This window comes from Macrobrachium nipponense, chromosome 24 (genome assembly GCF_015104395.2).
Source record: "Macrobrachium nipponense isolate FS-2020 chromosome 24, ASM1510439v2, whole genome shotgun sequence".
Classification (NCBI taxonomy): Eukaryota; Metazoa; Arthropoda; class Malacostraca; order Decapoda; family Palaemonidae; genus Macrobrachium; species Macrobrachium nipponense.
This window is the reverse complement of record NC_061091.1, coordinates 31,073,308-31,089,164: the sequence shown is the minus strand read 5'-3', so window position 1 is coordinate 31,089,164 and position 15,857 is coordinate 31,073,308. Positions and strand designations below refer to the sequence as shown.

General features: G+C 36.1%; 1 protein-coding gene across 4 annotated transcripts in view; it reads left to right on the top strand.

Annotated features, from left to right (window-relative positions):
* Positions 1-319: 319 nt before the first annotated feature.
* Positions 320-15,857, top strand: part of LOC135205546 (uncharacterized) — a 161,021-nt gene continuing 145,483 nt past the window's right edge. For 2 of the 4 annotated variants that reach the window (XM_064236304.1, XM_064236305.1), the window contains exons 1-3: positions 333-398; positions 2,321-2,535; positions 8,104-8,171. The gene's annotated coding sequence lies outside the window, so the exon portion shown is untranslated. Of the gene's footprint in view, positions 399-2,320; positions 2,536-8,103; positions 8,172-15,857 lie in introns of all 4 variants that reach the window. The other 2 variants (XM_064236306.1, XM_064236308.1) reach the window with 2 other exon arrangements.

Here is a 15,857-nt window from a genome sequence, read left to right as displayed (position 1 = left end):
TTATCCTTCGACATGCGTAAGTAAAGGCAATGTGTTGAATGCAATAAGAGACAACCTCACTCGTGTCAGTTTTCATAAACTCCCGATCGAAATTTAGAGAAGGAAACGCTTCTTGCTGGGAGAAATTATGCTCCAATAATTTTCTTGATCTCTTCTTCTTGTTAGAATATGTTTTTATGAGAGTACGTTCGGATTCTTTCGCCTAGAGCAGCATAGTCTCCTGTATGTAACTTTTCTGTGCCTGAGGAGCGGTACGATAAATTCAGCTGAACGAGCCGGCAGCGACAAAACTCGCCGTTGCCGAGTCTCAGTTTCTCTATGAGTTTCGCAGTGTTGGTTCCCTGTTTCCTAGCATCATATATAACGTTAGGTGACATCCGTACCATAGGCGACCTTCCGTACGATTTTCGTTGTTAACTTTTATCAATGATGTTTCCACGTCTCGAGGGCATTTTTGCTCTGAATAGGGAGGGGATGATAAAGCTTCTCATACTCTCCAACAAGTGGCCGCACTTCATCCAGAGAAAACATTTTCAGTTGTGTTTTAATTAATTGTTGTTGACACTTTCGATAAATAATCAGGATTCGTATTTCACGTAGCTGTTGTCTTTGTATACAATCGTAGTGACAAATGTCTCTGTAGATGATTTCTATTGATGTCTTTGAATTTTGTTTTGCATATTTTTAGTAACATTTTAACGCTATAAACACTTTCTTAACCGGAAATGCACCTTTTCCTTAGTATAATCCAAGATTAATGTCAGCTACTACAATCTCAGAATAGCCAGCTTATTGGAAAAAATGTAAATATTGAGAAATAATTGCTCTTTGAGAAAACTGGTATAATAATCCATGTGATTCCTTGTTATTTAACAACTTACAAACAAACAACTTCAACAGCTAGTGTGTGTCCGATTGAAGTTAAATCAAATATTAAGTTCGGTTATTCGAATAATTTTTTATTTTCATTTGGTCTTATAAACACACACACACGCAGAAACAGCACCAGCTTTTGATGGGGCAAAGGTATCCGAATCCGAATATTTGGAATGATTCCCATAAGGAATCGATCCGTTAAAATGGTTGTTACCATACTTGCGCATTTTCTGACATCTTTTGGCGTCTTGCCGCCGAACTTGACAACAGAAACCAGTACTGGCGGATAAACTGCTGTCGCTCTTATCAATTTGCCGCCAAAGATGGACATCTTTGTTTACCCGAAAAAGAATCAGTAGGAATGATTTCTAATAGTTGTTATCATTAACTTTGCTCAGTAGCGTCACATTACCTAACATGGTTTATGGGAAATAAAATTTTCCTTCGAATGACTTGAATAAACTTAAAATAATTCTGTATCAGAAATATGCTAAGCCTGTTTCATGTAGGCTACCTTGCTCCAGCCATGTAAGTGCAAGCTATGGAGAGAGAGAGAGATATGCCAGTTTACGACCATTGTGCCTCGATGATAAAAATGAACATCATTTTGTGTCATTAGTACTAGCGGCATGACATCACGAGATGCCGACACAATTCTTCCTTATCACAGCAGAACTTTGAGCGAAAACCAATCTAAGAACTGCCTTAAATTCACTGCTATAATTTCCAGCAGGTATTTTTTCATGCTGAAGGAATTAGGTGTGTCCGTTTATAGCCGGAAATATATATAATTCGTTCTCAACTGTTGGCACAGGAACTGTCGAGCCTGTGAATAAAATAATGAAGTACTCATCTAGTGGGACATGCCAGTTATGGTTGAATTAGAAGTTAACAATACTTACGAAAGAGAAGACGCACGTGTCGTTAAGACAAAGACAAGACTAATGGGTTTTGCTATAGCCTTGAGAAGACAATTTTTTATATATTTTTGTTTTTTGTATTACCTTGTGAATTAACTTCTAATTTGGAAATGTTTTAGTTATATATATGTTATAAGTTTAGAGATAAAGATAAAAAGATATGAGACTGGGATCAAAACAAGGACAAAATACCACAATGAAAGGCTTTATGTACAGTGCACGTTTCATTTAATCACAGCACTGTCCACATTGTCATAGTTGTGGTAGAACATTCTGCGGATAGGGCCTATGCAGGCATATGATGACGATAGGCTAATCGAAGAATAATTATGACCCGCTTTGATGATGAAATATCTCGAGAAAAAATGAAATTGAAAAGGTAACTCCAATTTTACCGACACTGACAGATTATTAGGCGTACTAAAATCCTAGCAGTTCGCTCTTGCAGGCCTATGTATGCACTCATTTTGTTCCCAATGCAGGCGACTTTGAATTCATGAAATTCTTACATTCCTTTCCAATAGCTCAGATGTCGATCCAGGGAATTCACTAGCATTAGTTATTGGATTTTAATGACCTCTCTTACCAGTGATTGGCTGATATAATAAAATGACAAGTGTTGGTAAACGATAAATGAATTTATGGTATTCAGTGAAGTGAACAATGATGTGACAGCCAAATGTTGAGTGCTAAGCCAACCATGGAATGAAGAATTCAGGAAATCGTCGCTGAGAACACGGTGAGTGAATTGTGTGTTTAGCCTAAATGTGGTCGAAATTTTAAATACCATAGAAACTAATTTGATCAATTCTAAAAGTTAAGCTACTATATAGCCCCAGTCCATATAATGTTATATTACCATGGGGTGATATTACATTATATGTAATATTACCCCATAGGGCAGGAATCTTTTAGTAAACTTATAGTGGATAAACAGATCTTAATGATAGATTGTATAGTAAAAAAATGAGTATGGTTTGCGAAAGTAAAGTGTATCATAATTATGGTTAGGAGTGAGCCATCACAATTTTTGCACAATTACCCGTTCTCATACATAAGCTATGCAAACGTTATAGTACGGATCTGACTGGGGTAACTCGTTTCTGCCTTGAAAATAAAATAATTGCTGTTTTTCCATGTTTTAAGCGGCATGTACAGCAGATTCTATATTCATGACTCGTGTACATATGAAGCGTGAAGAATAGGAGTTGCTTGAGTCACGGTCTACCTAGACCGTGGCTTGAGTCATAGAAGGAATACGTACAATTATTGCCGGCTTGGCATGAATCTGTTTCATGATGACCCATCGGACAGTTTTGCCTTGTGATCATTAAAGAATAAAATGAATTTCGGTTTATATACGTTTCCATTTTGTTTTTTTAGTTACAACTACAACAACAGCTGATCATTTATCAGTTACTGGAGACTAAACGATTTGACATTTGAAACACTGTTGGAAGATATTTGCCGGGATATAATATCACGTTTTGTTCTCAGTACAGATTACCCTTATATGGTAGATGATGAACTGTAACTTAAACATCTTAGTAAGTTCAGGAGTTGCCAGAAATGTAAGTACGGGTTAGAAGAGGTGAGTACTGTTTATCGCGCACGTTATTTTGCTTGAAAGGTATTTAACATCTTTCATGGATTTTTTGTTTTTCTCGAAACAAACTTGTGCAACTCCTCAGATTTTATAAGATGGGTGCACCGATGTTAATTTAGTAATTTTTATTTCAAGATTTCAGGAAGAGCTCGACAGTAAACAGATTAGCAATTTTAAAATCAGTGGCGGTAGGGGCCCTAGTGTGCAATTCTTGTATCTTATTTTTTTATAGGTTACTTTTTTTTTTTTTTTTTAACTATCGAGGGTTGCAAAAATTATAGGTTACTTTTTACCTAGTGAGGATTGAAAAAATTATATTTTTGCACATTTGTGGTCTGTTGCATCGTGTAAGCATTTGAACCCAGAAACACCTGTGCATATGAACATAAAAACATTATTTAAACCCTGTTATCCTTAGCATTTTGGAAACAGATACGAGCCATCGTTAAATACTCGTTTCATTTCACTACTAGAGTAATCGTAACTTATAAAAACTCCTCAGACAAGTTGATATTATTGGTTAAATTTAAGTCAGAGATAAAGATAAAATCTTCTTTCCCACTGATATCCCTAGATTAAGGGGTCGGTTGCCTGATGCGCCTTCTCTACTGCCTTCTATCAAAGGCATCATCAGGCATGATTTCTTGTTTGGCAAAGGGAGATTTTACGATCGCATGCCTCTGCTGTCATCAACCACATTTATTGGCGTTGGGCCTAGCCTTTTACTAAAAAGTGCGAGTGCAAGGCAGCAGTTTCCACACTTACTGGCAGTGGGCCTAGCTTTTTACTAACAAGTAAGACTGCAAGGCAGCAGTTCCATAGTTACTGGTGGTGGGCCTAGCCTTTTACTAAAAAGTACGACTGCAAGGCAGCAGTTTCCACAGTTATTGGGTGTGGGCCTAGCCTTTTACTAAAAAGTACGACTGCAAGGCAGCTGCTGTCCTTTTAGTCGCCTTTTACGACACGCAGGACCTACGGTGGTAGTATTCTTACACACCTACCACAGGATCAGTGATAGATAAAATGTACGAGTACAAAGATGCTTTGGGAGAGCCGATGCCCCCGAGAACTGACTGATTCATTAACGAAAAAGCAGTTCAGCAGGGCTTCAAACCCTGTATACGCAATTCATCATTCACCCTATTGCTTTAGAATTGTTGGGTTATTCTTTTCCAGTACCTCATTCCTCCCATTTATCGAATCCATTCTAGGTTTTTCATCTCCGTTTCCCTTTTCACTCTTCTAAATTGTATTTTTCCCCAACCAGTCGTTGCACATTCTTTCCAAGGTCAAACCATCTGAAAACTATGATAAATTCACTCGTAACCTTTTGCGCTTCTGCTTATATTTGCAATTCTTACTAGGTAAGTCTTATTTACTCCTATATACTGTACAAGCAGTTCATAGATAGAACTTTTTCGTTGGAGATAGAAACTGCAAAGCAACAGTGTCCTTAACAGGCACACCACCTAGTTAATACGGTGAAAGAAAAAGAGTAAATAGATAAATGAAATAAAAAAAGTGGTGAGGGCGGGGCGGGGGCATTAACATTCGCACTGTATTTATGTGACAGTGCTGTTCCTAATTGCTCCGGAATGTTTCCAGAGTTTCGTCCATAGACGTGGCTTTATTGTGTACTCAAATTGTCTCGCTCAGATAAAGCTTACGCCTTTGGTGCTATATCTTTTTATCCTAACATCTGTTCTTGTGCTTGGTTTTTAGCTGATGTCCTCGTTCTTTGAAGGCTTCAGTTGCTCTAACCGATGTTCTCTGTTTTGGGTGTAGAGCAGAGGTGCAAGGCGAAGGCTTTGCAGCCTGCTTTTGATGTAGAACCATTTGCCCTGCGCGATTTACTACCTGTTTCATGATAGCCAGTAATCAAGAGAATGATGGCAACTGTACTGAAGAGGAATCACATAATTTGTTTTGATACTTAGGTGCAAAAAGATAATCTGATTTGCCGAAACTATATTTACCATTCGTGAAATTAATGTAGGATGAGTATTGAATGTCACTGGCATTACATATTACTTATTTTTACTCATTTTTTATGGAATGTGGCAGAACCATGTAAGCGATGCAAGATAACATTCCCTGTATCCCCTGAAGCAAGCAATCGGGGCTTAAGCCTCCCAAAGACTTCTTGTTAGTAGTTTGAAATGAGGGTAAAATAAGACCCCTTTCTCGAGAAAATGGTCTTATTTTATCATAGTCTTTTAATGCAGCGTGATTGTTGTCCATAGTCTCACATTTTGAAATGCTAACTATGTTCAATTTTTCGTTTATTTTCTTATAATTTGTTGTCATTTTTCTTCACGATATTCACTTGACTACAATTGCACGTGATACATATGATTTTAGGTCATTATAATATTCTTAATATCCTGTATAATACATAAGCATGTACCTTCTATAGATGTGAAAAGACGAATTAGGTCACAATGACAAAACTGTCATGAGGATGATTCAGTTGAAATAGTTCAGAAACACCCGAGAACTACAAACAAATATACTCCGTCTCGTACTGCTGAGGAGGTATAGTTACTGTGGGTGGAAACTGCACCATGACAGTAAATAAGTTGGTGTTATAAGTGTAACAAAGCGTGATCAGACCTCCAACTTACTCGAGCGCGTGCTAAAATATACGGCAAAATAAAGCGTTGTTTCACCAGCGAAAATTGAAAGAAATACGCTATATTTTATTAGAAATGATTGTTATGTACTATTTAACATGCGCATTATTTATGTTTTACATTTTCATTCTAAGAAATAAATCATAATTATCCTATCCTAAGATTCCTGTATCTTTAACTGAATGCGAAACGTTTTTCAGATACTTTTAGGCTATTCCCCAGGGCTTTCCTAGCCACCCCCCCACCCCAACAAGAACAAGAACAACAACAAAACAGTAGTTTGTAGGATTACTTCCCGAGGAGTAAGCGAAAACAACAGAAGAAATACGCCATTGACATTCTCGCTTTGGCTCATACTTGAAGAATGTCTGAATCACACATTCTCGCCATCAACGTGTGATTTCTGTGGCATTTTCGTCGTTGCGATGCCAGTAAGAACTAACAAATCAATTAATCAATCTTTGGTATTCCATCGACATCTCCTTGGTAGTTCGTTATTCGTTATTAAGATTGTTGTTCGAAGTGGAACGTTTAATTTCTGTCAATAGTGAATGTTTTGGAAAAATAAATAATAAATCAATGAAGATTTGTTCATTGGTAGGAAACACTTAAAGTTCTTCGGCTGTTATGAAGTATAAATAGGTAAGCAAATCGTACACCATAATCATGAAAGAGGTCTTATTTAGGTTGTGAACCAGTATTGCAAATTTAATTGAAAGCGAATCCATAACTGGAAGGGGTATTAAAAGAAAAAAAAAATGAATAAAGCCCAGTAAAACGTTTGTCGTGTTATTTCTGCTTAAAAACTTTAAATCAAATTGATAACAAGGGCACCACTTATACACAAATTATAAGGCTTCGGAAAAAATACATTTCTTTAGGTTTATATTCAAGGGCCTTTATCTCTGGTCACGAGAGAGTGAGAGCACAACGTTTACTGTGAAAAACTCATACAGATAGTTTTATTTCTATAATTTAATTTTTTATTTTTTCTATGTTATTTTTTTCAGTTTAAGATTGGAAATTTGCCGCACAGAAAGTGATTAAAAAATTGCTGCTGATAAGTAACTGCTTGCCTCTCTCTCTCTCTCTCTCTCCTCTCTCTCTCTCTCTGTATACAAACACACACATGTATATATATATATATATATATATATATATATATATATATATATATATATAATATATATATGTATTTATCCTTCGATCTTTCCAGCCATGCCTTTGTTCTTTGAATCCATGGGATTAATAAATATAAAAATGTGGGTGTCATAACGGGTCTGTGAGTCTCTCTCTCTCTCTGTCTCTCTCTCTCTTTAAAACAAGATTTGTATTTTACGTTAATCTAAATGCAAATTTATGAATTACATCGGTAAATAATTATTGGAGAGTTACATCCTTTTTCCCGTGGTCATAAGGGTTTTGCCCGACTGATACCATTTTACCAAATATTCACGAGATTTTCCTCTTATAAACAGGAAAATGACGCAGAAAGATTTTTACCCATGCTCGGTGCAAACGGCATTTCCCCCCCCTGTCATTTTGTGTCATTGACAATGAAAAATCAAATTGTGGAAGATCGTACTGGGATTTGAAAACGGACAGTTATGTATCTATATTAATATTTGCGATGTGAATGCAAATGCTTCATTTTCCTTAGATTTCTCCGATGATTTTATTTGTTTGTATCATAGGAATATTTGTAAATTGTAGACCGCACTAAGAACAATGTTTCATAATCATAAATAAAACAGAGCGTAAACTACTGTTGTAAATTAGGAGCAGTGCTCTTAGTAGTATGTGAAGAGGAATTTAATACTGTACCTTTAAGTCCAAGTTGAAGGTAGTATTATACTGATGTCGCAAAGAAATTTGTCCTGTAAAATCCATCCATAACTGTGTTGTGAAATAAAATCTCAGATACCGTACAAAAAAAAAAAAAAAAAAAAAAAAAAAAAAAAAGCCAAATGGTAGGGAAGACGAAGCATGTATACATAAAATGATAAGTCATAAATAAAAGTTGTTTTGGTGCAATTTTGCTTCAATTTATATTTATTCTACTCCACAGGACAAAAAACGCGAGAGAAGGGGAGAGAGAGTGAGAGAGAGAGAGAAAGAGAACGCGCAACATTTGTGGTGAGTGCTCGTATACAGAAATTTTTATTTTTCCAGCATTTTCTTGCAGCGATGTAAGACACGCGAATTACAGCATTTCACGGTTAAAGAGACACTCAAACGCGTGGAAAATGGTAAAAAAGAAAAAACTAAATGGCAACTTCGAGCGGTTTTACCGACGACGATGCTTTCTTTCGTCTATTTCTTTATCTATTTAGCTACTTTCGTTCTTTCTCAAGTACAGTGCACCCAGGGTAATGGTAATTTGCACTTTCTGGATTGCTGTAGAAGTATACTACGTATATCGGTCGTCAGAAAGTATTTTCCTTGGTCAGTTTTGAATTTACGCTCTTGCGTTCAGTTGTCTACCGTTCCACACAAACGCGTAATATCGTTCCACTTGAGGACAAATGAACATCGGTTATCACGGCGAAGGCTCTAAGTCTAACCCATTCAGTGATATGTTGAAAGTGAAGAGTCCGAATCTACCCCTCTTAGATTCCAAGGACCAGGTCGTTAAGCTCAAGTGACATTGGCCGTTTTTTGAAAATTGAAGTTGCTGAATTAAGTAGCCTTTTAGACTGTTTAAAAAAGTACGTTAGATTTCTAGACCGAGTTTCTTTTATCCAGTATGAAGTTCACTTTGTTAATAGTACTCAGGGAAGTCAATGATATTGGAAGGATCTTTATAATTCTTTTGAAACTTGCAAAAGTGTATCATATCTTAAAGAATGTTCTTTGTACAAGGAATGATTATTTATACTGCAACGTTATTCACAGACATTTTAAGTAAAGTTCATGCAGCACGTTGTCTGAACATCTTTTTGTTCGACTGTACTTGGTAACAAAGGGTGCACCAAGAGGCTCCTGTAAACACATCAGAAATAGAACGATATCGTACAAAAATATTCCAATTAAATATCTGTTATGTTGTTTTGATGAAGCTTGTTACTATCTTTAAATTTTATAAAAAAGAAAAAGTTGTTATGAGAGAGGGAGTCTCTCTCTCTCTCTCTCTCTCTCTCATACCAACTGATTCATTAAACAGTTGTTCCGCTTTGTGTTGTAAGTATGATTCTGAAGTTGTGGGTGGAACATTAAAAAAGGGGGAACCGTAATATCCAGGAAATGGGAGGGTGAGATCGAGACGCAGGTAAAAGGCGCAGCAGCGCGTGTTTGGGGCGTCTTCGATGTGTGGGCGTACAAAACGGTCAAAGCTTTGGAAGTTTTTCTACGCTCGGGGCTAATCATTTATTCAGCGGCTTAAATATTGAAGTGACTGCGACTTTCGTCTTTTTTTTTTTCCCCCTCTCAAGTCACTCCTTGTTAAGGAAAACACCTTAATACCGTGCGTATGTGTGGTTATTATGTCATGTTCTCGTGTAAAAAAAATAATTATTTTTAAGGAGTACATTATAAAATAACTTATAATTTCATGCAATAAAAAGAGTCCATACCGTACACATGTGATGAAAATTAGTCTGGGGCAGGGATAAAGGAATACGAACAAAGTAGTCGGCAAAAAAATAAAGGGTTAAAGTAGAGAAGTCAGGCAGAGGCTTTGAGGCAGTTTTCATTGGAAGGGACGGCAGCTAATGCGGCATAATTAATTAGAGCAGGAAATAAAAATACTGGCTAGTTGCATGAACGAAATTAATGAAGCCATCTGCGACAGTTGAGAATTGTTTAATGGAATTCCATTTGTGAGGTGAAGAGACGACAAAAGGGCAAAGAATAATTAGAACAGAAAGATAAATATGAAAAACAGTAACGATTTGGAAAAAAACGCAAGTAAGCGTGGTGGTGGTGGTGGAAATCCATTAGCAGTTAGAATTCCGAAGTAGGAAAAGAGGAACTGGACTTCAGGTGAGATAATGCAGATGTCATTAAGCTCTTGGAGGAAAAAACTCCAAAGGTCAGTCTGCTGCTGAATGCTGATCGAAGGGAGAGACAGTTGCGGGATGGAGGAAATGTGTTTCTGTTGTTGGGCGATATTAGATAACACGAGAGAGGGAGTCTAAAATTAGTCGAAGAGAGGAGAGACACTATTACGCACAAATGGTCGTCATTTCCTCGGCTAAGGACGTCATGTTTTCGCTCGGTTAGTTCTTTTGTCTTTTGTTTAGCAGGGTTACCAAAGAAGTGATGGGTGAGATATTACGGAAATTACATTCACTTGACGTCTCCTGAATCCAGGTGTATCGGTCGTATTTTCTATTCGCACATATTCATTTACTGATCACATTTTCATGTAACTGTTTTCCTCTCTCCAGGCTAATTTTCCTGTAGAGCAGCACTCTTGAGTTTATGGTCTTTTGACTCTGTTTGTTAGGGTTTTCAGCTTATGGTTTAAAGAACAGACAGAAAGAAAACTATCTTACTATAGATTTTGTTAACCAAATTCAACAATAACCTCTGCAACGAAAGTCTGACTTTTTTTTTTTTTTTTTTTTTTTTTTTTGCTATAAGAACCTGTAAGATGTTTCATGTACTCGCAAGGATTTGACTTTGGCGGAGGTTATGTTCCCCCCGGTGCCTCTTTCCGCCTGTTTTTACTGTTATGGTTGACCATCAGGCACGAAAGTTGAACGCAATGATGTTAATTTTGAAGTTACTGATCTATACGAAAATATGAGTTCGGGAAAAGGGAGAGAATAAATACTTTAATATTATGGTAAAGGTTATAAAGGTTCTATGAGGTCGGAAAAAGGGAGAGAATAAATATTTTAATATGGTAAAGTTTCTAAAGTTGGTGCGTTTAGAGCTCAAATGAATGAAGGTCTGTATCTGGAGCTTAGGCATCTGACAAGCGGCAAGGCTATATTGATAAAGTGAAATATGAATATTATAACCTTTCAGTCTGACGCCATAAGTACTCATATTATAAAGATAAAGGTAATTAGCGAACGTTCATCTGATACAAGCAGTCTGTTTGAAAAAAAAGTCAAGGGCAATGATGGATTCTGCATTTATTTGCGTAATGAGATTGCCGTTGCAGTCATGAAAGGGAGTGAGTAAAGAACAGAATGTGATTAGGATACCTATTGAGTACATTAATAATAGAAAAGTTTGTGCATCAAATGCAAAAAAAAAAAAAAAAAAATAGTGGATTGGCAATTGTATTGTAAAATGAAATCACGTACAAGGATTCAGTATTTATTATAGATGATGAATCTGAAGCATTAATATGGATTAATAATATTCTATGATTTTGTCAAGAAATTAAAGTGAACCTGAGTGGTCAATATACCTGCATCTGGTCAACATTTAAAATCATGTAAACAATACAAATAGAAGAATACAAAGCTAATAAAAGATCCACTTGAATTCCGTTGCGTTTAATAGTTGCGCCTTGTCATAATTCTTGTATTTCATGATATGAAGTTTTTTTACTTTTGTTATTTATATAATTGACATACAGCGTGACTAATGTTCAGCTATCGTACATTAGAATATCATCAGAATTTCCCTTGAAATGAAAAGTGAAGTAAAAAATACGTAAGCTTTAAGAAATATAGTGACCAACTGAGCTCTTTTCCCCTGAGGAAGCAGCCGTTCTGCAACATGACACCTCCTCGACTAACATTGGGGGCAAAATAATACCGGGTGCTCTGCTTTCCAGCAGTTATGCTCGTGAAATTGCAGAGGTGACTCTCTAATATTTTGAAAATGATTCAGACATGGCAGAAATTTTTATTTAGGCTGTAAAAATGATGCTTACATTATGAAGACAGGGGGCTTATATGCAGCTTCGATTTATGAAGGCTCGCGTGCAAAAACTCCGAATGTTAAAATGAAGCCCACTCTGAATTGGGGGCTGTATATATAGTCTACCGTTTTTTTGAGAATTTTTTTAACATCGAATGTTAATGATGACATGCCATAGCAACACAGTTTTGACTTTACTGACAATGAAAAGATTATATATATATATATATATATATATATATTATATATATATATATATATATATATATATCACATTTTTATAGAGTAACGATGTGATCTGGAAGAACACCAACTCACATAACGTGTTTTCCCACTGTAAAATAATGAGAGAGAGAGAGAAACTCATTTTGCGAATTTTCAGGCAATATTCTTTAAACAGTTATTGAGCCTTGAACATTTTGATACATTATACAAAATACTATTTAAGACCGTCACCGAAATGTTAAAGAATTATTCATACTTACCGTATACGCACACGTACAATACTGTAGTTAGACCCTTGCTCTTAGCAATAATAGGGTATTTTATAACACCGTAGTCTAGCCATAGTCATCATATTTGTACCCTGTCGTCACTGATTTATGGAAATTTAAGGGTAAATAAAATTTGCTAGCAATTTCAAAAAGGATTCCTTTGCTACACAGGTATTCACATTGTCGTAAAATTGTTCTTCAATAACAAGAATCTATTTTAAAGAAGTTGACAAAAACACTTCTTCAAAGCACGGCCATTATAATAAAGAAAGAATGTTTATTGTAAAAGTCAAGTTACTGTCCATTTGTAGAAGCCGCGTTACTTGACTCATGCACGGAGAATGTCTGAATCACCCGTTCTAGTTTTCTCTTTCGTTGACATTCCGTTAACATTTGAATGATGTGAAGTTTACTGGCAGTGTTTCTTGCGTTGCTGCTCGCAGTATAACTTCGAGGAATTGTTCACTTAACGCGTGGCGGTACTGGAAGGATCGGGTCACATGCATTATTATCAATCAAAAGAGTTTTGTATTAACATGCGCACAGAAATTCAGAATCCAGGTCGAGGCATAGACATATCAGGGCAGTATTTTAACAGAGTAGAGGTATTTTCTCGAAATACACATATTAGAATCTGTAACATAAATTCTAGAGTTTGATCTTCATTGAAAATACAAGGCAGACTCACGGGAGAATTAAATTATGAGATCGTACATAAGTGAAGCTTAATTTTGTTTCAGGCGTCATGCCTTTGCCTTTTCAAGAACTCCGTAGTAGACAAAAATGAGAGAGAGAGAGAGAGAGAGAGAGAGAGAGGAGAGCGAGAGAGAGAGAGAGAGAGAGAGAGAGAGAGAGAGAGAGAGAGAGAGGGAGAAATCTGCGCGTACCGAAGACTCTTTCACAAACATTTTTACTGTTTGCTGTTTGATAAGAGAACAAGAAAAAATACAGAAACTCATATGTGCCAAAAAAAAAGAAACTCCGCTCAGAAGTTTACTGATTGCGATTTTATCTCTCTCTCTCTCTCTCTCTCTTTCCATAAATCATTCATAAATCCATCTATCTGCACCCGAAAAAGGTTGGTTATATAATTAACTAATAAACTGTACATCCGAAATAAAGATTTTACCACAGCTCTCTCTCTCTCTCTCTCTCTCTCTCTCTCTCTCTCTCTCTCTCTCTCTCTCTCTCCTTCTTTTCAGTTCACGCGGATAAGTAAAATGAGATTATAATTAACCTTGCTAACGCGAAAAGTGCGAGACTCCATTCTCTCGTGACGCAAAGGGCTTTATGGAATTCCGCCATTCATGTATTTCCTGTGTTTTATCTTCCACAAATTTCGGCTCCTCTCCAGTCTGTCTTCTCATAGTTCTCAGTCGAGTAGGCTGGGTTTTCCAACTCCTCTGGTGCACACAGGAGCCCAGCAGACAATATCGCGTACTGTTCTTAGTCTCTTTTTTTCCTTTTGCTTTAGTCCGATCTTTATTGCACCCAGTCAATTCTCATCCGATGTCCAAGGTTTCCGTCTTGAAGCCCGATGACGGTCCCAGTACTTTTCACGCAGCAGACTGATAATGTCAAACCAGTCCTCTCTGATTGTCTGCGGTCAATTGTATATATATATATATATATATATATATATATATATATATATATATATATATATATGTATATGTATGTATGTATATATATACACATATATATTTTTAAATGTATATAAAAATAAGTATTATGCTATATATATATATATATATATATATATATATATATATATATATATATATATAGCATAATACTTATTTTTTATATACATTTAAAATATATATACATATATATATACATACATACATATACAAATATATATATATATATATATATATATATATATATATATATATATATATATATATACATAAAAATACAATTGATAGCAGACAATCAGAGAGGACTGGTTTGACATTATCAGTCTGCTGCGTGAAAAGTACTGGGACCGTCATCGGGCTTCAAGACGGAAACCTCGGACATCGGATGAGAATTGACTGGGTACAGTAAAGATCGGACTAAAGCAAAAGGGTAAAAGAGACTAAGGACAGTACTCGATATTGTCAGCTGGGCTCCTGTGTGCACCAGAGGAGTTGGAAAACCCAGCCTACTCGACTGAGAACTATGAGAAGACAGACTGGAGAGGAGCCGAAATTTGTGGAAGATAAAACACAGGAAATACATGAATGGCGGAATTCCATAAAGCCCTTTGCGTCACGAGAGAATGGAGTCTCGCACTTTTCGCGTTAGCAAGGTTAATTATAATCTCATTTTACTTATCCGCGTGAACTGAAAAGAAGGGGAGAGAGAGAGAGAGAGAGAGAGAGAGAGAGAGAGAGAGAGCTGTGGTAAAATCTTTATTTCGGATGTACAGTTTATTAGTTAATTATATAACCAACCTTTTTCAGGTGCAGATAGATGGATTTATGAATGATTTATGGAGAGAGAGAGAGAGAGAGAGAGAGAGAGAGAGAGAGAGAGAGATAAAATCGCAATCTGTAAACTTCTGAGCGGAGTTTCTTTTTTTTGGCACATATGAGTTTCTGTATTTTTTTGTTCCCTTATCAAACAGCAAACAGTAAAAATGTTTGTGAAAGAGTCTTCGGTACGCGCAGATTTCTCTCTCTCTCTCTCTCTCTCTCTCTCTCTCTCTCTCTCTCATTTTTGTCTACTACGGAGTTTATGAAAAGGCAAAAGCATTACGCCTGAAACAGAATTAAGCTTCACTTATCATATATATAATATATATATATATTATATATATATATATATATATATATATAATATATATATATATATATATATATATAGATATATATATATATATTATATATAATAATATAAATATATATAATTATATGTTCTGAACTGCTCGTTCCCTTCTGGAAAATGTTATCCAACACACTAAAAAAATTGGCTTTGAATGTAGGGACGAGAGATCACAACTAAAAAGAATAAAAATTACGGCAGAAGGCCGATATTACTGAGAAAGGAGGAATGTACATAAAAGCTGGATTTTAGTTTTAAATGAACTATATTTACATTTATTTACATATGTCCAGGAACTAATAAAGGTGGTTGACTGTCGATCCACTGGAAACACGTGGCTGGGAAATGGACCAGACATGGAGATCAGAATTTTGCGCAAATGGTTTATTTTAATGCAAGACTTATTCTAAAGGGTTCCCAATTTTTCCCACCATCAGGCACGGTGTTTGTCTGCAAAGAGCTAGCTAGCATTCTAGCATCAGTACTAAGGCAAAGAACACGTGGGGAGCCGTTACACACTACTTTCTTTCAGTGAAAAAATTTACAAACCACTCAAAGGATAATGAAATAACTGGGAGTTTACACAGAAAGAACTATTACATTGCTTAGCTAGGGGATGTTTAGTCACACCACAAGGGAAGTAATTACAGCATTGAACCAAGATTGGGGGAGTGAGAAGCTGACCAAAGGAGGG